This window comes from Gymnoscopelus microlampas, assembly GCF_963454915.1.
Source record: "Gymnoscopelus microlampas genome assembly, chromosome: 18".
NCBI lineage: Eukaryota > Metazoa > Chordata > Actinopteri > Myctophiformes > Myctophidae > Gymnoscopelus > Gymnoscopelus microlampas.
The window spans coordinates 3,653,766-3,680,319 of NC_139955.1; positions in this window are offsets into that span (position 1 = coordinate 3,653,766).

Sequence of the window (26,554 nt, forward strand, 5' to 3'; positions counted from 1 at the left end):
TTATTGAATCTTGATCTTTTTTGGCTCTGCTTGAGCAAGATTGAGATGAGAGAGACTCATCCACACAAGGACATGAGTAGAGTTGTTTATTGTAAATGTAAATGAAAGCAGGACATGAGAAAAAGTTAGCAGTTGATGACCGCTAAAGAAAAAGGTGAAATTAGATGTATATTTTACTTTTCATATCAGATATAGTTTGAGGTTAACTATTTATGTAATGTGTTTATGGTAACTTAATTCATCACGTCACATTAACAAAGCAGCCCACCACCACCAGGGTCTAGAACATAAAACAAACTTAAATATACTTCAATGAAAACAACATTGACATAACAATTCAAATATAAACCTTCACAATAAAACATGTCATTTGGTCAGCTGTTGCACCTTGACCTCTCACCATGACACAAGGGTTAATAAGCAGAACATTGTACATCCCATCTTAAGACCTGACTCTGATGAGAGAATTATTTCATATTCACTCATATATTCATTAATGAGTGAATATAACATTGTTGACGTTTGAAGATTCTGAGTGTCTGTTTACTGTAAATGCATTTCATAATATACACATTTATAAATACAGGTTGTCTTAGTCACATATTTTATATACATTTTATAGGAATTAAGACATTTAAGTTGCATGAATATTACAAATCATTTCATCCACAAATGGATGCTCTTGGTTCTCTTGTAACAGAAAGGCAACAGTTTCTAGAAGGTATGCATGGATGGAGCATGTCTGGGGGAGGATGGAGGGGCATATGTATGTTAGGTTGTGATTGGTGGAGAGATGGTTGTATTGTTCTCTTTGTCCAATCATTAAAAGCCGTTACTGGCTCCACCCCAGGCTCTCTAGTATAAGAAGAGTGTGTAGTTGTAATTTATCCACAACTCCTCTAGGATATCAATCATTTCTGATCAGATCTGACTGTGGACTTCAGAATTCAGTGGAAGATGAACTCTCTCAACCCAATCAGGGACAGTTCTGCTGAACAGGAGGGACCCAAAGAAAATGCTATGTTACTTTCTCTACCTCCTTTCTACTTTTAATTTCCCTGTTCTGTCGTACAAATATTTTATTACTTTACTTTTCAAGTTTTAAATTAAGCAGTCTCAATACTTGTTTCAATCTTATATGTTGTGCTTAGCTGTTGATTATGTATCTTTATATGCTGCTCTATTGCTAATATAATAAATATTAGCAAAGCAATACATATACATATATATATATATATATATATATATATATATATATATATATATATATATATATATATATATATATATATATATATATATATATATATATATATATGTATATATATATATATATATATATATATATATATGTATAACCATGGTCGGCTGGTGATTAACTTTCAATTGTCTATATGAGCTTTATTTAATCAAGTTGTACATTTGTACTCTACTCCCACCTCTCAACCATATTTCCTTTGTTTTTCCGCAATCCAGTACTGAATCATCAGTTTGGCTTCCCTATGCTTCCAGCAGTGAATGAACAAATAAGCTTGGCTAAACCAAAACGACACGGCTGTGATCAGTGTGGACACCGCTTCAGTTGCATGTCCAAACTTAAAAGACATCAGAAAATTCACACTGGAGAGAAACCATATGGGTGTGAACAGTGTGGACAACACTTCTCTGAAATGAACAAACTTAAAAGACACCAGAGAATTCACACTGGAGAGAAACCCTATGGATGTGATCAGTGTGGAAAACACTTCTCTGATATGTCCCACCTTAAAACACACCAGAGAATTCACACAGGGGAGAAACCCTATGGGTGTGAACAGTGTGGCCAACACTTCTCTGTGATGTCCAAACTTAAAATACATCAGAGAATTCACACCGGAGAGAAACCATATGGGTGTGAACAGTGTGGCCAACACTTCTCTGTGATGTCCAACCTTAAAATACATCAGATAATTCATACTGGAGAGAAACCCTATGCATGTGATCAGTGTGGACAACACTTCTCTATAATGGCACACCTTAAAACACACCGAATGATTCACACTGGAGAGAAACCCTATGGGTGTGATCAGTGTGGACAACACTTCTCTGAAATGAACAAACTTAAAAGACACCAGAGAATTCACACAGGGGAGAAACCCTATGGGTGTGAACAGTGTGGCCAACACTTCTCTGTGATGTCCAACCTTATATCTCACCAGCAAATTCACACTGGAGAGAAACCCTATGGATGTGATCAGTGTGGAAAACACTTCTCTGATATGTCCAACCTTAAAACACACCAGAGAATTCACACAGGGGAGAAACCCTATGGGTGTGAACAGTGTGGCCAACACTTCTCTGTGATGTCCAACCTTATATCTCACCAGAGAATTCACACTGGAGAGAAACCCTTTGAATGTGACCAGTGTGGACAACACTTCACTCAAATGTCCAGCCTTAAAAGACACCAGAGAATTCACACTGGAGAGAAATCCTAATTTGCTTGATGTTAACTTAATTTTACTCAGTTAAGCAGACAAATCAATGTCATTTTTTTTGCAAACAGTGTGACAATTGCTTCATTAGAAAGGATCAGATACATGCAACCTGATGACCCATTGTTGTTCTTTTAAGCAGTTGTTTATTTAGTCTGCTGAGCTGTTATGAACCTATTACATGTATATTAGCATTGTCGTAGATGCCTAGTTTTTTTTTTACACTAGTTTGTTAACACTGTGCTGGAGAATGCTACTCACACCAAAGTCCTTGTAGTGGTGGCCCAGTGCAGAAGAAACTAAATAGTGGTCTTCAAGAGACAACAAGGTGGCCACACACAGTGGTTGCCAATATTATATTATAGGATGCAAAGAACACATGTTTTTGTACGCTGTCTCTTGAAGACCACTATTTAATAATGTGTTAACACACATTGTACTGCATATTTTTTTCAACTTAATGATTATAAAAGCACGGGTAAGGTGGTGTTTAAGCCAGTTAGTACAAATTGCTTTATATATGTATGCCTTCTGACTTTCTTGTATATTCCTGATTGCTGCTATAGATCCATACCTGTCTTAAATATGTTTAACATACCTGCTTTTGTAACTTTAATTATTGACTATTGTTTCCTTACATATATAATGGTATGTTTAACTTTACACATATTGCATTGTCGTGTTATCACTATCTTTGCTGAACATCAATATTTCACTTATTGTACTATGTGAGTGACAAATAAACCCTTCTTTTTTGACTTTTGGTCGTTTTTTTCCTCCTTTATTCTTGTAAGAATAATCTTCAAGGTAATAATAATAATACAATCACAGTAAGTTGGTGTCTGGGAGGTTTTGTGTTTGTGTCAAATACATGTTCTGAACTTAACCCTAACAACAGTGTGTTTATGTGTGTTGGTTGTGAGTAAATCAAGTTGCAGTGGTCCCTCGTTGCTCCTAAAGAGTTCCAAGTCCACAAACTGATGTTGAGTATGTTGTCCACACATTGTAGAAGTAAAGTTAGTCTAGTTCATTACTTTTAAATAATACATTCTGGATAATTTGTCAAATACACAGTGTGCCTTAATTGCTGTGGCCAAGAACCTGACCATGAACTGTTTCCTCTATAGAGGAAGACACTGAACCCCTAATTGCTCCTGATGAACAGGTTGGTGCCTTGCATGGTTTCCTCCTCCATCGATGTGTGAATGTAATGCACAATCTATGTAAAGCAATTTGGATAAAAGCGCTATATAAATGCACCTTTTACCATTTTTACCATTTACAGACAGACAGGTTCAGTGTGGGAGCAGGGGGGGGTATTGTATTGTATTGTTCACCCAGCAGATGTCTTGCGCAGATGTCTTTTTGGTGAGTGCTCAGTTGGGGGGTGGGTCAGAGTGACCCTGAGCAAGACTCTGGGTGTTATAGTTTACTCTATAGAGTAAACTATAACAGTGGACCCTATATACACTCAAAATTGACTATTTATGTAGGATGTGTCTTTTGACTTGTTTGTAATGAACATTTAAAGTCAAGGTGCAGGTCGTATTGTGTTGGTTTACTGTGTTTCTGGCAATTTAATGTAATCACATGAAATACACTTGGTGTTAGGGAGGCAATAACATACCTTGTACTTATACAGAACACAATATAGAACACATAAGATAGTATGTACAAGGGGACACACAATATCACAAGCAATATATTTCAATGGTTCTCAATTTGGTTTACATGTTACTTTTCAAATCTGAGATAGTTTGAGGTGAACATATAGTATAGTAACTTCAGCAATCATGTGTCATTCTTTAGTAGCCCACCACCACTAGGGTTTAGACCTGTTATTTGTTATGTGAGAGACAGAGTTGTACAGTCTTACACATAATTTTGTCCTTTTGAGTGCATTTACATCTGCATTAAGACCTTCTTCCCCCCTCTGAGAGGGGAGGTGATTGTTGAGTTCATTTACATCTGTATTAAGAGATTTCCACTTGTGATCACCCACAATGCAACTGGTGAACAGACCCATAGACACCCACGATGCATTGATATGCACTGGTGTAAAGTAACTAAGTACATTTACTTAAGCACTGTGCATGAGTAGTTTTTTTTTACTTAACTGCAGTATTTCCACTTTTAGTACTTTTAATTATACTGTTTTAATTTGACATTTCAAAAGAACAAACTTTTGTTCTTTTGACATGTAAACACAACAAAAAAGTTAACTCTTGCCACTCTGAGGCTTTAATTTCCCAGATAACCTGAATAACAACTAAGTCAAATATAAATTAAGTGAAAATGAATAACATTGCATTATAGAGGAGTTGGAGTTCACTGTTGGAGTTGGAGAATCACTGGTACATTTAGTTGCATAGTAGCCTAATAAATACAACCTTGTGTTATGACAAAATACACTACAACTACTTCTACATTACAAGATTACAAGTAAGACGCACAAACGCTGGAAGCGAACGCAGCTCGAAAATATTGTGTATTTACGGACTGTGTGTGTGTGTGTGTGTGTGTGTGTGTGTGTGTGTGTGTGTGTGTGTGTGTGTGTGTGTGTGTGTGTGTGTGTGTGTGTGTGTGTGTGTGTGTGTGTGTGTGTGTGTGTGTGTGTGTGTGTGTGTGTTTTGACTGTAGCTGCACTCTGGCGCACTCTGTGGGGTGCACACAGGCAGTGCAGGCAGTGCACACATACTGCACACACAGACAGAAAGACAGACAAACAGACAGACAGAGCCCAACAGAGCCACAAGCCGAGCAGAGTTTCATAGTAGGCTCCACTTGGGCGGAGGCGCGTTAGTGTTTTTGTTACTGTCAAATACATGTTCTGAACTTAACCCTAACAACAGTGTGTTTATTTGTGTTGGTTGTGAGTAAACCAAGTCGCAGTGGTCCCTTGTTGCTCCTAAAAAGTCCCAAAACTGATGTTACACATTTTAGAAGTAAAGTTAGTCTAGTTCATTACTTTTAAATACTACATTCTGGATACATCTGTGACCAAGCACAGTGGTTTGAGACACAAGTAGCCATGGAACATATTTGAAGAAGATATGCTCATTTAAATCTTGTCCAACTATAATAGTCCAAACTGAGAAAATCCCTTCTAAAGAATTAGCACCCCTCAGCTCCTAGTAATGGGGGTGAACAATGGGTAATTCATTCAATTCCTAGCAACTCCTCTAATCAACCCCCCCCCCCCCCCCCCTTGACACCTATCAGTCAGCTGTCAAGTCTATAGAAGCGTGATGAAACACAATTAAAAGGTTGCCCACAGCTTATACACTCTTGGAGTTACACACCTCTTAATGATCCATTTGGTTTATTTGAGAACTACTGGCCTATATACATTTAACTTTGAGCATGGAGCTCTCAGATTGTACAAGGTGAAATCAGATGTATATATTACTTTTCATATCAGAGATAGTTTGAGTTTAACTATTTATGTGTTTATGTTAACTTAATTCATCACATTACATTCACAAAGCAGCCCACCACCACCAGGGTTTAGAACATGAAAAATACAACATTGTCTGAAGATACTGATTGTCTGTTTACTGTACGGTGGTGTCTGGTGTTGAAGCCAGTTAGTACAAATTGCTTTATATATGTATGCCTTCTGACTTTCTTGTATATTCCTGATTGCTGCTATAGATCCATACCTGTCTTAAATATGTTTAACATACCTGCTTTTGTAACTTTAATTATTGACTATTGTTTCCTTACATATATAATGGTATGTTTAACTTTACACACCTAGTTATATTGCATTGTCGTGTTATCACTATCTTTGCTGAACATCAATATTTCATTTATTGTACTACGTGAGTGACAAATAAACCCTTCTTTTTTGACTTTTGATCGTTTTTTTTCCTCCTTTATTCTTGTAAGAATAATCTTCAAGGTAATAATAATACAATCACAGTAAGTTGGTGTCTGGGAGGTTTTGTGTTTGTGTCAAATACATGTTCTGAACTTAACCCTAACAACAGTGTGTTTATGTGTGTTGGTTGTGAGTAAACCAAGTTGCAGTGGTCCCTCGTTGCTCCTAAAGAGTTCCAAGTCCACAAACTGATGTTGATTATGTAGTCCACACATTGTAGAAGTAAAGTTAGTCTAGTTCATTACTTTTAAATAATACATTCTGGATAATTTGTCAAATACACAGTGTGCCTTAATTGCTGTGGCCAAGAACCTGACCATGAACTGTTTCCTTTATAGAGGAAGACACTGAACCCCTAATTGCTCCTGATGAACAGGTTGGTGCCTTGCATGGTTTCCTCCTCCATCGATGTGTGAATGTAATGCACAATCTATGTAAAGCGATTTGGATAAAAGAGCTATATAAATGCAGTGTCAGTGTGGGAGCAGGGGGGGTATTGTATTGTATTGTTCACCCAGCAGATGTCTTGCTCAGATGTCTTTTTGGTGAGTGGGGGGTGGGTCAGAGTGACCCTGAGCAAGACTCTGGGTGTTATAGTTTACTCTATAGAGTAAACTATAACAGTGGACCCTATATACACTCAAAATTGACTATTTATGTAGGATGTGTCTTTTGACTTGTTTGTAATGAACATTTAAAGTCAAGGTGCAGGTCATATTGTGTTGGTTTACTGTGTTTCTGGCAATTTAATGTAATCACATGAAATACACTTGGTGTTAGGGAGGCAATAACATACCTTGTACTTATACAGAACACAATATAGAACACATAAGATAGTATGTACAAGGACACACACAATATCACAAGCAATATATTTCAATGGTTCTCAATTTGGTTTACATGTTACTTTTCAAATCTGAGATAGTTTGAGGTGAACATATAGTATAGTAACTTCAGCAATCATGTGTCATTCTTTAGTAGCCCACCACCACTAGGGTTTAGACCTGTTATTTGTTATGTGAGAGACAGAGTTGTACAGTCTTACACATAATGTTGTCGTCTTTGAGTGCATTTACATCTGCATTAAGACCTTCTTTCCCCCTCTGAGAGGGGAGGTGATTGTTGAGTTCATTTACATCTGTATTAAGAGATGTCCACTTGTGATCACCCACAATGCAACTGGTGAACAGACCCATAGACACCCACGATGCATTGATATGCACTGGTGTAAAGTAACTAAGTACATTTACTTAAGTACTGTGCATGAGTAGTTTTTTTAGCGGTGCCAACCGCTCTACGTTTGACTCTGTCTGCGTGTCCGTTTGTTTGAGCACGGGCCGTTTGTTTGAGCACGGGATGAGCACGGCAAAGAAGCATAACTTCAGTTTGCAGCATGCCACCAAGTCCAAATTTGGTATGTGGACTTAGACCACCAATAGGGACGAGCATGAATTGATGACGTTATCAAAGAGGGGTCCAGGGACCCCCAGCGCCCGTATGAGCACAGGATTTTAAACAGCTATAACTCCAGTTTGCAGCATGCCACCAAGTCCACATTTGGTATGTGGACTTAGACCACCAATAGGGACCAGCATGAATTGCTGAAGCCCCGCCCCCTCTGTCTTCCCATTGGCTGGCCTTCAAACAGCCATAACTCAAGTTCGCAGCATGCTATGGAGTACAAATTTTGTACATGGACTAAAGCCAGCAATAGGGACACTAACTGTCATTACTTAAGCCCCGCCCCCTTCTGTCTGCCCATTGGCTGGGCTTTAAACAGCCATCATTCCAGTTTGCAGCATGCTACCAAGTACAAATTTGGTAAGTGGACTCAGACCACCAATAGGGACGAACTGAAATGAGTTAAGGCCCGCCCCAAAGGCACCGCTTCCTTCACACAGGGTGTGATTTTTTACTTAACTGCAGTATTTCCACTTTTAGTACTTTTATACTGTTTTAATTTGACATTTCAAAAGAACAAACTTTTGTTCTTTTGACATGTAAACACAAAAAAAAAGTAAACTCTTGCCACTCTGAGGCTTTAATTTCCCAGATAACCTGAATAACAACTAAGTCAAATATAAATTGAATATGAAGTGAAAATGAATAACATTGCATTATAGAGGAGTTGGAGTTGGAGAATCACTGGTACATTTAGTTGCATAGTAGCCTAATAAATACAACCTTGTGTTATGACAAAATACACTACAACTACTTCTACATTACAAGTAAGACGCGCAAACGCTGGAAGCGAACGCAGCTCGAAAATATTGTGTATTTACGGACTGTGTGTGTGTGTGTGTGTGTGTGTGTGTGTGTGTGTGTGTGTGTGTGTGTGTGTGTGTGTGTGTGTGTGTGTGTGTGTGTGTGTGTGTGTGTGTGTGTGTGTGTGTGTGTTTTGACTGTAGCTGCACTCTGGCGCACTCTGTGGGTTGCACACAGGCAGTGCAGGCAGTGCACACATACTGCACACACACAGACAGACAGACAGACAGACAGACAGAGCCCAACAGAGCCACAAGCCGAGCAGAGTTTCATAGTAGGCTCCACTTGGGCGGAGGCGCGTTAGTGTTTTTGTTACTGTCAAATACATGTTCTGAACTTAACCCTAACAACAGTGTGTTTATGTGTGTTGGTTGTGAGTAAACCAAGTCGCAGTGGTCCCTTGTTGCTCCTAAAAAGTCCAAAAACTGATGTTGATACACATTTTAGAAGTAAAGTTAGTCTAGTTCATTACTTTTAAATACTACATTCTGGATACATCTGTGACCAAGCACAGTGGTTTGAGACACAAGTAGCCATGGAACATATTTGAAGAAGATATGCTCATTTAAATCTTGTCCAACTATAATAGTCCCAACTGAGAAAATCCCTTCTAAAGAATTAGCACCCCTCAGCTCCTAGTAATGGGGTGAACAATGGGTAATTTATTCAATTCCTAGCAACTCCTCTAATCACCCCCCCCCCCCCCTTGACACCTATCAGTCAGCTGTCAAGTCTATAGAAACGTGATGAAACACAATTAAAAGGTTGCCCACAGCTTATACACTCTTGGAGTTACACACCTCTTAATGATCCATTTGGTTTATTTGAGAACTACTGGCCTATATACATTTAACTTTGAGCATGGAGCTCTCAGATTGTACAAGGTGAAATCAGATGTATATATTACTTTTCATATCAGAGATAGTTTGAGTTTAACTATTTCTGTGTTTATGTTAACTTAATTCATCACATTACATTCACAAAGCAGCCCACCACCACCAGGGTTTAGAACATGAAAAATACAACATTGTCTGAAGATACTGATTGTCTGTTTACTGTACACGCACATATTATGGATTTATATATACAGGGTGTCATATTCATATATTTCATATGAATTTGCTCTTGGTTCTCTTGTAGACTTGTTTGACTAGATACCATACCTGTCTTAAATAAGTTTAGCATACCTGCTTTTGTAACTTTACTTATTGGCTTATATATAATGGTATGTTTAACTTTACACACCTAGTTGTTATATTGCATTGTTGTGTTATCACTGTCGTTGCTGAACACGTCCCGTCAATATTTCACTTATTGTACCATATGAATGACAAATAAACCCTTCTTTATTGAATCTTGATCTTTTTTTGTTTGTTTGAATAATCTTCTAGGTAATAATAATAATACAATCACAGTAAGTTTGGCAGATGTGACTTATAAGCCTGCTAACTGCATGGAAGTCACCCCCTGGTGGTCGGGGAAAGGAACTGCTGGAGTTTTTTTCTTTGTTTATCTCTTGTTGACATATGCTCTCCATTGTATGTACTCTTATTTTGAAGTGCTCAACAGGAAGTGCTTGTTAGCCTGACATGTATAAAATGACTGACTTAATAAACACACCCAGTTCTAGTTGAATGGGTTGAGATGATGCCTGATGTCCCTTGTCCTCCTTATTCCTCCGTCTGTATAATTTCACTCAAATATTTTGGTACACATGCAGATCGCTGCAGTGTAACTCTGCCAACAGGTTATGGGCCCAGAGTGACCACATTTATTTTTGAGGTGAAATGTTTGTTGGCGTGCTAAAGCTAACAGGATAACAGCATGGCCATGAAGGGGGACTCCAGCAGTCGCTGGGCCAGGCTGTGTTTTGACGGAGACGAGCAGAGGTATGAGATTTGGGAGACGAAGTTCTTGGCTCATTTATTACTACAAGGATTAAGGGATACGATTCTAAATGATCCCGAGCCGACCCTCGAAGAGAATGAGGAGGGTGAAGACGTGCCTGACGAGGACAAAAATGCCTTGGCATACGCCGAGTTGATCCAGTTTTTGGACGACAAGAGCTTATCGCTGGTTATGCGAGAAGCAGCTGATGATGGACGCAAGGCACTCAGAATCCTGAGAGACTATTATGCAGGCAAAGGTAAGCCGCGGATCATTTGCCTATACACCGAACTGACTTCACTACAGAAGTCCTCCAGTGAAAGTGTGACAGACTATGTGATCCGTGCCGAGACGGCTATAACAGCCTTGAGAAATGCAGGAGAGATACTGAGTGATGGACTATTGGTGGCAATGGTTTTGAAGGGACTCCCAGAAACTTTCAAACCATTTGCAATACATGTATCACAAAGTGAGGAGCCAGTGCCCTTTTCCGAGTTTAAGACTAAACTCAGGAGTTTCGAGGACACTGAGAAGATGTGCAGAGCAGCAGCATCGGGCGACAACGTAATGAGGACCCAGGTGCAACCGACTGTACAACGAACGAGTGCAGGTGACCGGCGAGGAGCTGGGAGCAGTGATGTGGTGTGCTACAGATGCGGCGTGAGGGGGCACCTAGCTAAAACATGCCGCGAGCAGCAGTGGTGTAACCACTGTCGGAGTTCCACACACCGTTACGCAGCCTGCAGAAGGAGACCGCAACGGCGAGATGATGTGCAGAGAGTGTCGGAGGAGGACGGCGGTAGCGAGTATTCATTCCGAGCGAGTGATGAATGTGATGCCGGGATTCAGCAAGGACGTCGTGTCAAGCAGACAGGTCTGATGGTCGACACGGGAGCGACTTCCCACATCATCACAGACATCACTAAGTTCACGACGTTCAACGACAGATTTCAGTCAAAGACACACTGCATGGAGTTGGCTGACGGTACGAGATGCAATGGCGTGGCAGAGCGCAGAGGAGATGCTGAGGTTATCCTGATCGACAGCAGGGGGCAACACCACACAACCACCTTGACACAGGCGTTGTACATCCCCACATATCCACAGGACATCTTTTCTGTGCAAGCAGCAACCACCCGAGGTGCCACTGTCATCTTCACGAAAGGTAAAAATGTTCTGAAGTACAGAGATGGTACACAATTCAACATCCATGTGTACAACAGACTGTACTATTTGAACACAGTGAACAATGATTGTGATGATGACCAGTGTAATGCGTGTTACAATATGCAGACATGGCATGAGATCCTAGGACATTGCAATTATGGTGATATTCAAAAACTACCGAGTGTTGTTGAAGGAATGTCAATCAATGAAAAAAAAAGACAAATCTGTCTTGCAATGTGATGTATGCACTGAGGGAAAGTTTGTTCAAACTAGGAGCAGGGAGCCAGATGTCAGAGCCAAAGCAGCTCTAGAATTGGTACACACTGATTTGGCAGGACCAGTAGACCCAGCATCTAAAGATGGCCATAAATATGCAATATCATTCACAGATGATTATTCGAGTGCAGTATTTGTGTACTTTTTGAAAAACAAAAGTGATGCTGTACAAGCTACTGAGAAATTCCTTGCAGATACAGCCCCTTATGGGAAGGTTAAACGCAGCAGGTCTGACAATGCGTTAGAGTTTATGGGTAATAACTACCAGTCATTACTCAGCAGAAATGGTATCAAACATGAAACATCTGCTCCATACTCGCCACATCAGAATGGCACAGCAGAGAGAAACTGGCGTACCTTATTTGACATGGCAAGGTGTATGCTAATAGAAAGCCAGTTACCAAAAGGGCTATGGACCCACGCAGTACAGACAGCTGCTATTATTAGAAACCGGTGCTTTAACAACCGCACAAAACAGACACCTTATTTTATGCTGACAGGAAAACGACCAAATCTGTCTAGGATGCATAAGTTTGGGTCAAAGTGTTATGCCTACAAACAGGAGAAGAAGAAACTTGATGCAAGGTGTGACAAAGGGATTTTTGTTGGGTATGACAAAAATAGCCCAGCCTATTTGGTTTACTATCCCAAAAGTGGTAAAGTGCAAAAGCACAGGTTGATTAAATGTGTGATCCCATCCATTGCAGAGCGACAGACACAGACAGACAAGCCAGTTGATGATGATGATTTTGAGGTACCGAGATGGGCTAATGGGTCTAGTAAAAATCACCCACTCCTACCACCAGAACAGGTTCAGGAGCAGGTTCACGAGCCTGTAGTAGCTACACCTCAGGAGAGCCAGGTACAGACAGATGAGGCTAAACATCAGCCTGAACGTTACCCATCTAGAGTGAGGATGAAACCAGCCTATTTGAGAGACTTTGTAACTAATGAAAGTGAAGACCAGGTTCAAATGAATGTAGACCACTGTTACAGATTAATGTCTAATGTACCCCTTACATTCAGGGAAGCTGTATCATCACCTAACTCAAAAGATTGGTCTAGTGCAATGGATGAGGAAATGGCATCACTGAGTGAAAATGATACATTTACCCTAACCAGACTGCCAGAGGGCAAGAAAGCAGTGGGGGGTAGATGGGTGTATGCTTTAAAAAACAATGTAGATGGATCTGACAAATTCAAGGCACGTTATGTAGCCAAAGGGTACAACCAAAAGCTTGGTGTAGATTATGATGAGACCTTTCCCCTACTGCTAACCTTACAAGTGTAAGAGTGTTAATGCAAAAAGCAGCCCAAGAGAATCTGATTTTACATCAGATGGATGTCAAAACAGCCTACCTACATGCCCCAATAGATTTCGAGATTTACATGAAACAACCAGAGGGTTATGAAGTTGCATCTGAAAATGGTGACACGCTGGTGTGTAAATTGAGGAAATCTCTGTATGGTTTAAAACAATCGGGTAGAAATTGGAACAGGATGTTGCATGATTGTTTGACTGAAAATCAGTTTATTCAAAACCCAGCTGATCAAGGGAAATGGAGAACCAAAAAGTGTTCATTTTGTTTTGGGTTGATGATATCATTATTGCAACCAGTAATGAAAATGTGATGACAGATGTCAAAGAGATGCTCACAGCCAAGTTCAGAATGAAAGACTTGGGAAAATTGAAACATTTTCTTGGTATTGATTTTGAACAAAGTGACCACTGTGTAAAGATGTCACAGAAAAAGTATACTGAGAAAATACTTGCCAGGTTTGACATGCAAGATTACAAGCCAAGAGTGACACCTTGTGAGGCAAAACTTAACTACACTGATAATGTCGAGGTAATGTGTGATGTCAGAAAGTACAGAGAGGCTGTAGGCAGCCTAATCTACCTGACCACATGTACCAGGCCAGATCTGAGTTTTGTAGTCGGTAAACTTTCTCAATACTTTTCTGAGCCAACAGAAGAACAGTGGACCACTGTAAAACATGTACTTAGATATCTGAAGGGCACCATTGATAAGCAGTTATGCTACAGAAAGAGTGACAAGCAACTAGGATTGCAAGCATTCAGTGACGCAAACTGGGCAGAAGATGCAAGTGACAGACGTAGCACTAGTGGTTATTGTGTCAGCCTAAACCAAGATGGTCCTTTGATTTCGTGGAGATCTAAGAAGCAACCAACTGTAGCACTCTCTACTTGTGAAGCAGAGTACATGGCTTTAGCAGCAACCCTACAAGAGTGTTTGTATTTGGTTCAACTGTTACGAGGTATTGATGGATGTCATTACATGCAGCCAAAGATGTATGAGGACAACCAAGGTACAATAGCTTTGGCTAAAAATCCTGTACAGAGACAAAGGTCAAAGCATGTTGACATAAAATATCATTTTGTAAGATCAACTGTTAATGATGGGAAAATGGTTCTCGAGTATTGTCCTACAGAACACATGGTGGCTGATGTTATGACCAAACCAGCTACAAAGTTTAAGTTGAAGAGTTTTGAAAGATTTATGTTTGGAGAGTAACATACAAGTTTTGAATTGGATTATTGTATTTAAGTTTGATTTATTGTATTTTTATTTTCATGAAAAAAAAGAAGAGAAATCTATCCAATGTGAGATCAAGTGGGGGTGTTGACATATGCTCTCCATTGTATGTACTCTTATTTTGAAGTGCTCAACAGGAAGTGCTTGTTAGCCTGACATGTATAAAATGACTGACTTAATAAACACACCCAGTTCTAGTTGAATGGGTTGAGATGATGCCTGATGTCCCTTGTCCTCCTTATTCCTCCGTCTGTATAATTTCACTCAAATATTTTGGTACACATGCAGATCGCTGCAGTGTAACTCTGCCAACATCTCTGAACTGTCTACAATCCCTTTAAGTACATTTTGATACCAATACTTTTGTACTTTTACTCGAGTACATTTTTAATTCCGGGCTTTTGCTTGTAACAGCGTGCTTCTACATTGCAGTATTGATACTTTTACTTGAGTAAAACATTTGAGTACTTTTTCCACCACTGTGTGTGCGTGCGTGCGTGTTGGACTGACAGATGTCCAGATAACATCACACACTCATCATGTTACAAGTCCCTCTGCTTGTTCTCGGCAGACAGCCTGCAGTCCATCAACCTTGACATTTCACTGCAACAGTGTTCATTTTGACATCAAATTTTGATCTAGTTTTAGTAATAATAGTCTTTTGAATAAAATTCCATTTATAGTCATATTTTTTCATCTGAAATGTTTTTGTCTAGTTTCAGTCGACTAAATATCATAAGATTATAGTCGACTAAATCTACAGTCGACTTAGTCGGCTAAAATGTATTTTGGCGGTGCCTTGATGGCGTCGTAATGGCTGATTTTATACTTGGTTGCATGCTGAAAATGGCCGATCTACAAGCTTGCGACGCGTTGTGAGCTTGTACAGTAGATCTGCTATTCTCAGAGCGCAACAAAACATAAAATGACTTGACTTTTACTTCTACTGGATCTCTTCTCCGCTCATCCCTCACTAAAATGTAAGTGTAGTTTTTATTTGTGGACGAAATTGTCAATATTTTAGTCTTAGTCATCATAGCTTAGTTTTTATTTAGTTTTTATTTAGTTTTCGTCAGTGAAAAAAGGTAGTCGACGAACATTTTTCGTCATAGTTTTAGTCGACGAAATCAACACTGCAGCCTGCAGTCCATCAACCTTGACATTTCACTGCAACCAGAATGTCAACAAGACCAGACAAGTTGTCAGCCATGCTTATCTGCTGCGATAAGAAGGATGGTGAGACAGGCGAGATGACAGGCGGACACACAGAGAGGTACGCACACAGAGAGACAGACAGACAGAAAGAAAGACAGGTGCACATATAGGAGTGGTGGAAAGTAACCAAGTACATTTACTTAAGTACAATTTTGAGGTATTTGTACTTTACTTGAGTATTTCCAATTTCCAGTACTTTTACTTCACGACATTTTGGATCCAAATAATGTAGTTTTACTCCACTACATTTATTTGAAAACTTTAGTTTCTAGTTTACTTTGTAGATTTTGATTTTTATTACAAAACATACATTAACCACTTCAGCCCTATATACATTTGGGCCATTTGAAATTAGCCGCATTGTGAGCTTGTAGATCTGCTATTTTCAAAAGATTTGTATACATTTGAAAACTTGAAATGGGACATTCTGCGTAATGAGTGCTTTCTACTTTTGGTACCTTATGTACATTTTGATACCAATACTTTTGTACTTTGACTCAAGTACATTTTGAATTCCGGACCTTTACTTGTAACAGAGTATTTCTATATTGCAGTATTGATACTTTTACTTAAGTAAAACATTTGAGTACTTTTTCCACCACTGAAACAGGGAATGCAGAGCGAGATCAGTACAAGCTCCTCATTGGAAGAAACTATATTACACAAAGTGAGAAGCAGGTTAAAGCAATCTTTCAGTATACTGTACAGTATGTAGCATGGGCATTTAGGTTGTGTGTGTGTGTGTGTGTGTGTGTGTGTGTGTGTGTGTGTGTGTGTGTGTGTGTGTGTGTGTGTGTGTGTGTGTGTGTGTGTGTGTGTGTGTGTGTGTGTGTGTGTGTGTGTGCGCGTGTGCGTGCGTGCGTGTGTGTGTTTGTGTGAAAAATACAAGGTGAAAACCCTAACCTGTATTAAACTGAAAAAAAGCATGCAGAGAAGAAAACAGAACGCAGAACAAAGTACAGTGTCCTACATTTTCATTGGCTGAACATATTAAACAGAAGGTAACAGCGTCCTAACTAAGTTTCCATTGGCTGAACATAATAAACAGAAGGTAACAGCGTCCTAAGTTTCCATTGGCTGAACATAATAAACAGAAGGTAACAGCGTCCTAAGTTCCCATTGGCTGAACATAATAAACATAAGGTAACAGCGTCCTAAGTTCCCATTGGTTAAACATAATAAACAGAAGGTAACAGCGTCCTGACGGTGCGTTTTAACAGCGTGCGATACTGGGCGACATCGTCCAAAAAGATAAAGAGAATCCATCTTTCATCGCCCCCCGCCCACTTCGCCCGATCAACGGCTCTCATAGACTTTCATTATCTTTTGGGCGATGTTGCCCGGCACCGCCCGAGAGTTGCCCGCTGTTAAAACGCACAGTTAGTTCCCATTGGTTAAACATAATAAACAGAAGGTAACAGCGTCCTAAGTTCCCATTGGCTGAACGTTGTGAAGAGAACGGGAGTCAACCTGCAAGCCATAACATAACATTGTTCTTGTTATTGTTTATAAATGCCATATGATCATCACACTGGCCTCTTTTACATGAGGTAGCTATATAGAGAGGATTTGTTTCTACTGGGAATTTGGGTGTGTTTGTTTAGCTTCCCCTCTGGTTTGTGTGTTTTGTGGTGATTGTAATGCTTATCAATTGTCCCTGCTCTGTCCTTGTGCCTCTGCTGTCATGACGCTGCCCTTTAGATAAGTGTGTGTGTGTGTGTGTGTGTGTGTGTGTGTGTGTGTGTGTGTGTGTGTGTGTGTGTGTGTGTGTACATACACTTGCAGTCCAGTTGTCCCGTAGTCTAAGCTCCTCCCCACTAGTGATGGAAAAAGTACTCGCATGTTTTACTTAAGTAAAACATGCGAGTGAGTATCAATACTGCAATGTAGAAATACTCTGTTAAAAGTAATCGGCCTGTGTTCAAAATGTTACTTGAGTAAAAGTACAAACGTATTGGCATCAAAATATACTTTAAGTACCAAAAGTAAAAGTACTAGCATGTTTGAAAATAGCAGATCTACAAGCTCACACAACACGTCGCGATGCATCGCGTTGTGAGCTTGTAGACTGGCTATTTTCAAATAGCCTATGGCTAAAATAGGGCTAAAGTGGTTAATGTACGTTAATATCATCATTTATATCTGAAAAGTAACTAGTGACTAAAGTTGTCAAATAATTGTAGTGGAGTAAAAGTACTATTATTTGCCTCTGAGATTGAAATCTAGACGAGCGAGACTTCCGGTCGGGCGCATTCAAGACAATCACATTGCATAGTGTTCTGTCACTATGAACGTCAGATCGCACCAAAAACTTTTTTTTTTAAAGCTATCAAAATATGCGATCTAGTGCAAGGCCTATTGGCATGCGTTTTTAGTTGTGGCGGACCCGGGATGGAGTTATGACATTTTTCTACTGTACCATTCATGCTAGGATATCATAACATCACAGAAAAGGTAAGAAAACCATGGTCCAAAATTCCCCTTTAAGAACAATTCCACATTTTTTCAGAAGTATCAAAAATAAAATGTAAAAAATGCAATAATTTCCATTAAAAAAATAAAAATAAAGTTCAGGAAGTAATGAAAATCCGGATCCAGCTCGCAGCGTGGTTCGGAGCCACGCGTTGTGAGCTTGTAGATCTGCTATTTTCTAATTTAGGTCCTTGGAAAATGTCTAATTTCTCTTTTGGGTCTTGAGGTAAAAACCACTGCATTATTAGATACACTGAGACTCAGCTGTTTGGCGAATGTTCCCCCCCAGAATCGGGAGGCTATGCTAGGGTTCAGGTGGTGTGCTTGTGTCCAAGGCTGCTCTTGTGAGCTGGTGAGCAACAGCATTTCAACGTCCACAATACACTTTAAAACTCCCTTCAACCTTTAACCAGTGGTGGAAAAAGTACTCAAATGTTTTACTCAAGTAAAAGTATCAATACTGCAATGTAGAAGTACTCTGTTACAAGTAAGAGTCCGCAATTAAAAATTGACTTTATTACAAAAGTATTGGTATCAATATACTTAAAGTGCACAAAGTAAAAAGTACTCATTATGCAGACTGCCCTATTTCACATTGTTTTCAAATGTATAAAAATCGTAAATAAAAATAGCATATTATACATGCCACGCATTGTGAGCTTGTAGATCGGCTATTTTTAAATGGCCAAAATGTATATAGGGCTGAAGTGGTTAATGTATGTTTTGTAATAATAATCAAAATCTAACTCAAGTTTTCAAATAATAGTAGTGGAGTAAAAGTACACTATTTTCCTCTGAGATGTAGCGGAGTAGAACTAAAAGTACTGAGAGTTGGAAATATTCCAATAAAGTAAAAGTACCTCAAATCTTACTACTTAATACTTTACACCACTGCCTTTAACCTCCCTTAAATCATGACCCCCTTCCCCCATTTAAACACACAAAAAGATGTAGATTATTGACTTCTAATAGGACTTGATGAGAAAGAGTTAATCTCTGTCTCTGTGCTCCCTTGCGTCCTCTCGGTTTATCAGAAAAGAGAGAGAGATGCTATCTTAGTGCTCCGTGAACCATTTTCCTTTTTTTAATAACTCTGCAATTCATTTCAGCCTATTTGAGAGAGAGAGAGAGAGAGAGAGAGAGAGAGAGAGAGAGAGAGAGAGAGAGAGAGAGAGAGAGAGACTGCCTATCATTGTTTAATTGTGTCACAAAGTGGAACAGAGTGCCAATGTGACCTTGTGCTGTTTCAAATCATTCCTACTTTTGAAAACTGAGCCACGGTTTACAGTGTCAAACGTCTTACTATGAAAACTTCTTTTTATATCAGCCACAGAGTATGCTATCTAGAGCAGGTTTACAGGGTGAGTGTTACAACTTATTCTGAAACTTTCTTTTGTTCTAAGATACGGGATGTTATCTGGGGGAGGAACTACTCACATTTTTGACTAAAGTAAAAGTATCAATACTGCAATATAGAAATATTCTGTTACAAGTAAAAGTCCGGAATTCAAAATGTAATTGAGTAAAAGTACAAAAGTATTGGCATCAAAATGTACTTTAAGTACCAAAAGTAAAAGTACCTCATTATGCACAATGACCCATTTCAAGTTTTTAAATGTATAGAAATCTTTTGAAAATAGCCGATCTACAAGCTCACAATGCGTCGCATCGCGACGCATTGTGAGCTTGTAGATTGGCTATTTCCAAACGGCCAAAATGTATAGGGCTGGTGTCGTATCCTACTGACTCACCTGCCAGTGAGGAGCCCCCACCGGGAGGACTTAGGGCATTTGTCCTAAAAAAATAAACGCCCCTAAAATAAAACACTCAATTACAGTGGCAATTCCAGTGGTTTAAAAAGTACTCAAATGTTTTACTTAAGTAAAAGTATCAATACTGCAATGTAGAAGTACTCGGTTACAAGTAAAAGTCTGGAATTCAAAATGTACTTGAGTAAAAGTACAAAAGTATTGGTATCAAAATGTACTTCAAATACCAAAAGTAAAAGTACTAAAGTGTTTGAAAATAGCAGATCTACAAGCTCAAAACGCGTTGTGAGTTTATAGATCGGCCGAGATCAATTAGCCCAGATCATAATATAAAATGGGGCTAAAGTGGTTAACTGTTTTATAACTTATTCATTTATATATGCAAAGCAGTAAGTTTTAAAATAATTGTAGTGGAGTAAAAGTACAATGTTTGCCTCCGAGATGTAGTGGAGTAGAAGTGAAAGTATAGACAATTGGAAATAGTCCAGGAAAGTAAAAATACTTCAAAATTGTACTTAAGTACAGTACGTGAGTAAATGTACTTAGTTACTTTACACCACTGCAGGCCAGTAAATAATGCACGGGGCTAAGGTGCTGGTGGGTTCATGGTGATTTATGACCATAGGTTTGAGATCTCACTGCTATACCTACTTACCGGTGTTAATCTCACACTATTAAACCTGGTAATATTCCCCACTCTGCTCATTTGCATAACCCCCCCCCCCCCCCATGTCTTATCCTACTGTGTTTTTTACCAGGACTCTCATGTGTCCAAACGGTACCGTGCCTTTCATGAATGAATAAGAGATGGTTACTATAAGAAGCGTCTGGTGTGGACCTGCTGGGCACCGCAGCCGTCCTGGTAATTACATTCCCGTCAGAGTCATCACTGAGCTCTTCATCAGTACAGTTTGACCCCCATTAAAATAGATTGCTTCCAAATCACAACGTTCTGCTCTAGTCTGATTGTCATGGTGAACATTTCTCTCTCTCTCTCTCTCTCTCTCTCTCTCTCTCTCTCTCTCTCTCTCTCTCTCTCTCCCCCTCGCTCTCTCAATCTGTTCGTGTGCGGTGGCTGTGGAGGGAGGCGGGGGGGGGGGGGGGGGGGGGGGGGGGGTGGGGGTCACACAAAAGTGTGGCATTTATGAGGAACTTGTTTCTCGTGATGAGTCACGTCGCACTCTATTAGTGCAGCTTTGAACTCCATGAGGCATGGTTAAAGTCTCCGCGAGAACGAAGTCTTTCAGTCAACGCCGTCCCCCCCGCGCAAAGGCCCTCGTTTTCAGTTCGATCTTGGCATTGCTTTTTTTTTTGGCCGGCCTTCCAGATGCATCATTCACCCGAGTTCAACCATCCAAATCAATGGCTTCTGAGACGTGACTAATGAATTGCTGCGCGGAGTCTACGTCTGAGACAGCAGTTCTTGTAGCCTGATGTTGGTTTCATCGTGGGGAACAACAATGCTCCTTTTTCTCCTCTTATGTGTCCATGTCAGTAAACAACAGCGGTGCAAAAAGTACTCGAATTCTTTACTTAGGTAAAAGTAACAATACTGCAATATAGAAATACTCTGTTACAAGTAAAAGTCCAGAATTCAAAAATTGACTTGAGTAAAAGTAGGCTACAAAAGTATTGGCATCCACATCAATGTACTTAAAGTACCAAAAGTAAAAGTACTAAAATATTTGAGTATAGCAGATCTACAAGCTCAAGATCAATGCGTCTCGATGCAGACGTGTTGTGAGCTTGTAGATCTGCTATTTTCAAATAGCCTATGTTTAAAATATGGCTGAAGTGGTTAATGTATGTTTCATAATCTAATTTTAAGCTTTCAAATAATTGTAGAGAAGAAGGAAGGAAAGTACATCTACTCAAGTACTGTATACTTAAGTAAAATATGTTGGTACTATTACTTTACTGGAGTATTTCCAATTTTCGATTATTTTACTTCCACTCCGCTGCATCTCAGAGGCAAATATTGTACTTTTTACTCCACTACAATTATTTGAAAACTTAGGTTAGGCTACTAGTTACTTTGTAGATTTTAATTATTAGTAGAATAGTAGTCTCTCACTCTCTCGCGCGCACACACACACACACACACACACACACACACACACACACACACACACACACACACACACACACACACACACACACACACACACACACACACACACAGGCCCTCATTTATCAACGCGGTGCATAATGTGTGTACAGCGATATCACCGCAACTTTCGGCATTTATCAATATATCCTGACGTTGGTTTCAGCCTACGGTACGCTGAGATCTCACGTCTGGTCGAGACCAGTTGTTGACATTGGCTGCGCCCGTTTATTCCATTCTAGATCTGCGGAGTAGCATTGTCTGACTGTCTGACAGGCATCTGGACACATATATCCACTCCAAAATGTATATCTACACTGATGAATAATCCCTGTGAAAATATAACATTTTGAAAGTAATTTAAACAAACTGCTTTAACAGCCATTCAGATAAGATTGCAGATCTGGCTGCATTGAAAATAGCAGATCTACAAGCTCACAAGTGTCACATCGCCACATGTTGTGAGGTTGTAGATCTGCTATTTTCGGGAGTTTAGACCGGCGCAACGGCGCTGCTGTTATATTTTCATGGCCACCGGGAGATCAGACATTTAACCCACGGTCCACACACCAGCCTTCATCCATTAATGTTCTCTCCAGGCTATCTCTCATTAATGCGGAGCGGGACGGGACTCGCCCGTCCGACGGTTCGAGTCTCACTGGGAAATGGGAATACCGGAATAGCCTACATGAACGCGAACACGCACTGCTCGGTATGGGTTAAATAAATCAATATACAAACGTATTCCATTCATGGAGAGAGAGCGGCGTGTGCGTGTGTGGCGAGGCGAGGTGCGTGTGTGGTGAGGCGAGCGGGGGAAACTATTTCTTATTGGCTTTTCATGATGTGTTTGGTCGTATTCTGGTTCTTCATGTCGTAAAATCGGGATGTTTTGAGAATATTTAAGGGCGTGTTATTTAAATGACGCTCGTTTTCAGACGTGAGATTTATCAAAGCTCCGACCTAATGTACGCTAGGATTGGCTGTATAGGATCCTTTGATAAATGTGACTTCGACGTTGGTGTACGGCCGAATATATGGAAAAATATAAGCCGTTTTTTACGCTCCGTTGATAAATGAGGGCCAATCATTGTTTACAATATTTAAAAAAAAATAGCAGATGTACAAGTTTGCGGCGCAAAGTGACACATTGCGCACTTGTAGATCTTCTATTTTTGAGTAGCCAACAAATAAATAGATAAAGTGGTTAAAGTGATGATATATTAACTACTTTGGCTGGGGACCCCCTCTAGAACCACTGGGCTAAGGACCTCCGTATAGGCCCAAAACTAGAGCTTTAACAGGCACCGTTTGCAGCGAGCACTGAGGGGGTCCCTGGGGTGGGCCAATGAATTGGACCCGTCCGTTATTAGATTTGACACCTACACCAGCCAATTCAGGCAGCCCAGAGGTGCTGCCCAGTTCCTCCACTATACACTACCCCCCAGTGGTGTAAAGTAACTAAATACATTTACTCAAGTACTACATTTAAGTACAATTTTGAGGTATTTTTACTTTACCGGAGTATTTCCAATTGTCTACACTTTCTACTTCTACTCCACTACATCTCAGAGGCAAATATTGTACTTTTACTCCACTACAATTATGTGAAGACTTTAGTTACTAGTTACTTTGCAGATACATTTTATTATATTATAAAACATACATTAACCACTTTAGCCCTATTTTATACCTAGGCTATTTGAAAATAGTAGGGTTGTCCGATATTGGCTTTTTTACCGATAACCGATATACCGATATTGTCCAACTCTTAATTACCGATACCGATATCAACCGATACCGATATATGCGGGGATTATTGTGATTAGGGTAAGCTCAAATGTCATATCACACACACCATATACAGTAACTCCTGTAACTTATTTATAAAGCAAAACATTTTTTTTTTTCAAAAACCGATACCGATATTTTCCCGATATCAATTTTTATGCTAATATCAGCCGATAATATCGGGAGGCCGATAATATCGGACATCCCTAGAAAATAGCAGATCTACTTGTAGATCGGCTATTTTCAAACATGTTGGTACTTTTACTTTTGGTACTTTAAGTATATTGTGATGCCAATACTGTTGTACTTTTGAACACAGGCCTTTTACTTGTAACAGAGTATTTTTATATTGTGGCATTGCATTCAGATGGATGTCTCATTTCATCATTATGGACGACGATGGTAACTTTCTCAAAAGAGCTTCTGATGTCTGGTCACATATTGGAGGACTGTCAAAGAGGAGCCGTGCACACGGACACACACGCATATACAGTACACACACATGCGCGCGCGCACCCACACACAAGATCAGATGGCTCTGCGCTTGTATGTCCCCCGTGACCTTGTGGGAGCATGCCCCCCCTCCCCTCCCCCACGCACACGCACGCACACATTCACACACAGATACACACAGACACACACATCTGCTCATCATGGGTGTACAGTCAAAATAATTGTCTGGTTTCACAGGGACAGGACCGTGAGACGAGCAATAGAAATGACAGAAAGGGGGGGGGCATTATTGAAATGGCTTTTTTGATCTATGTTCCCATCATGTTCACTTTTCACGTCAGGACACAAGCTCTGAAATGCTTAAAGGACGATTTCACCCATTTTCAACCCATCTCCATAGGACTGTGGACCAGTGTACTGGTAACCAGACAGAGTACTTTTGCCACCACTGACTAAGACATCTAATCACTTCATCAGACCAAGGCACGGGTTAGCTGTCAAAAGGCCGGGCACTGCAAGCCTCCTCAATAACCCTCAAGGTTTCCATCCGCTCAAACCCACAATAAATGTAATTGGTTGTTGACGAGAATCCATTAGATTTGGGTAAAATCATAAGTGTTTAAGACCATGACAGAGTAATCACTACCACACTCTCTTTCCATTCCCCCAGCCACAGCCACTGCGACGCATTAGCATTAAAACAATTTGAATGGAAATTTTGTGTCGCCGTGTCCAAAATGAATGGGTTTAATCAAGCGTGTCCACGAGGCATTCATTCAGTCACGCGCACCACAAGGAACTTTGAGGGAGAGTGGTGAGTGGGGGGGACGGAGGGGGCGGAGGGGACGACAACAAGAAGGACAGAAATAGTTCCATTTATTAGTGTCCAACGCGTTGACCTTGGCCTTGTTGTAAAAGCCATTCTGGAGTGTGGAGATGGAGAAATAAAATGCTATCAAGCTGCATTTATCAGTGAGCCAACACACACACACACACACACACACACACACACACACACACACACACACACACACACACACACACACACACACACACACACACACACACACACACACACACACACACACACACACACACACAGTGCTATCAACTTTTTAGAGTTTAATCTTTTCCAAGGCATTAAGTGTTAAGTGTCTTATTAGATTTCTCTCTCCCTCTCTCTCTCTCTCCCTGTCTCTCCCTCTCTCTCTCTCCCTCCCTCTCCCTCTCTCTCTCTGATGGAGCAAAGCATGCAGGACTCTAACCTGCTCATCGGTAGCAGTTAGGGTTTCAGTGTCTCGCTCAAGGACACTTTCCCATGCAGTCCACAGGATCACGCGGGGAACTTTTCCAATACCAAGACGGCCGCTCTTCCTCCTGAGTCACTGAAGGTTCAGATACCGTGTGTGCTGTAACTCCCACATGTTTTTTCCCCCAATTTCTTTAGAACAGGCGGGACAGTGCATCAAGCGGGACTTGATGCCATAGGAGAGTATTGAACTGAAGAGGCAATCATCATGTTCCATTTCCAGGCTTTGAGTGGCCATCTAAAAACGGAAAGTGAATCAGTGAAATGCTCTTTAACCACATTAAGACAGAGAGAGAGAGAGAGAGAGAGAGAGAGAGAGAGAGAGAGAGAGAGAGAGAGAGAGAGCACAAATACAATAAAGCCAAATACAGGTCAGTGGTCAGTACTGTACTTAAAGGAGCATTTCACCCCTGGAAGAACTTACAGTCACTCAATGTTAATAATATTTGTAGTAGCGGTAGCAAAATTTGAAATTTGAAATTTGAAAACCCTATGGCCAGAAAAATATAAAAGTCTGTGTGCTTGACTGGGGTTTGACTGGACTGCCGTATTACTAAAATGACCATAATGCTTTGGGGCACTACCCTTCCTTGTGCAGAGGGGAGGCTGCGTGGGGGTGTGGTCTACAATGTAGTCAGGAAATAAAGATAGAGAGATAAAGAGACTATGAGTCAAATGACTTTAAGTGCATAGTCCTATTTATAGGGCTATGCACATGTGTCATGTGTTTCTAGCCAATCATGGTAGTCATGGTGGCCAATCACGGTGCAGGGTTAGGGGGGGTACAATGGTGGCCAATCAAAGCGCAGTGTTGGGGGGGTGCAATTGGGTCGATGTCCAAACCTCACATATAGGGGCGGTTGCAACGCCCAAAAATACAGATAAAACACAAAAAACACACCAGGATCATGTTTATGGGTCCTAGACC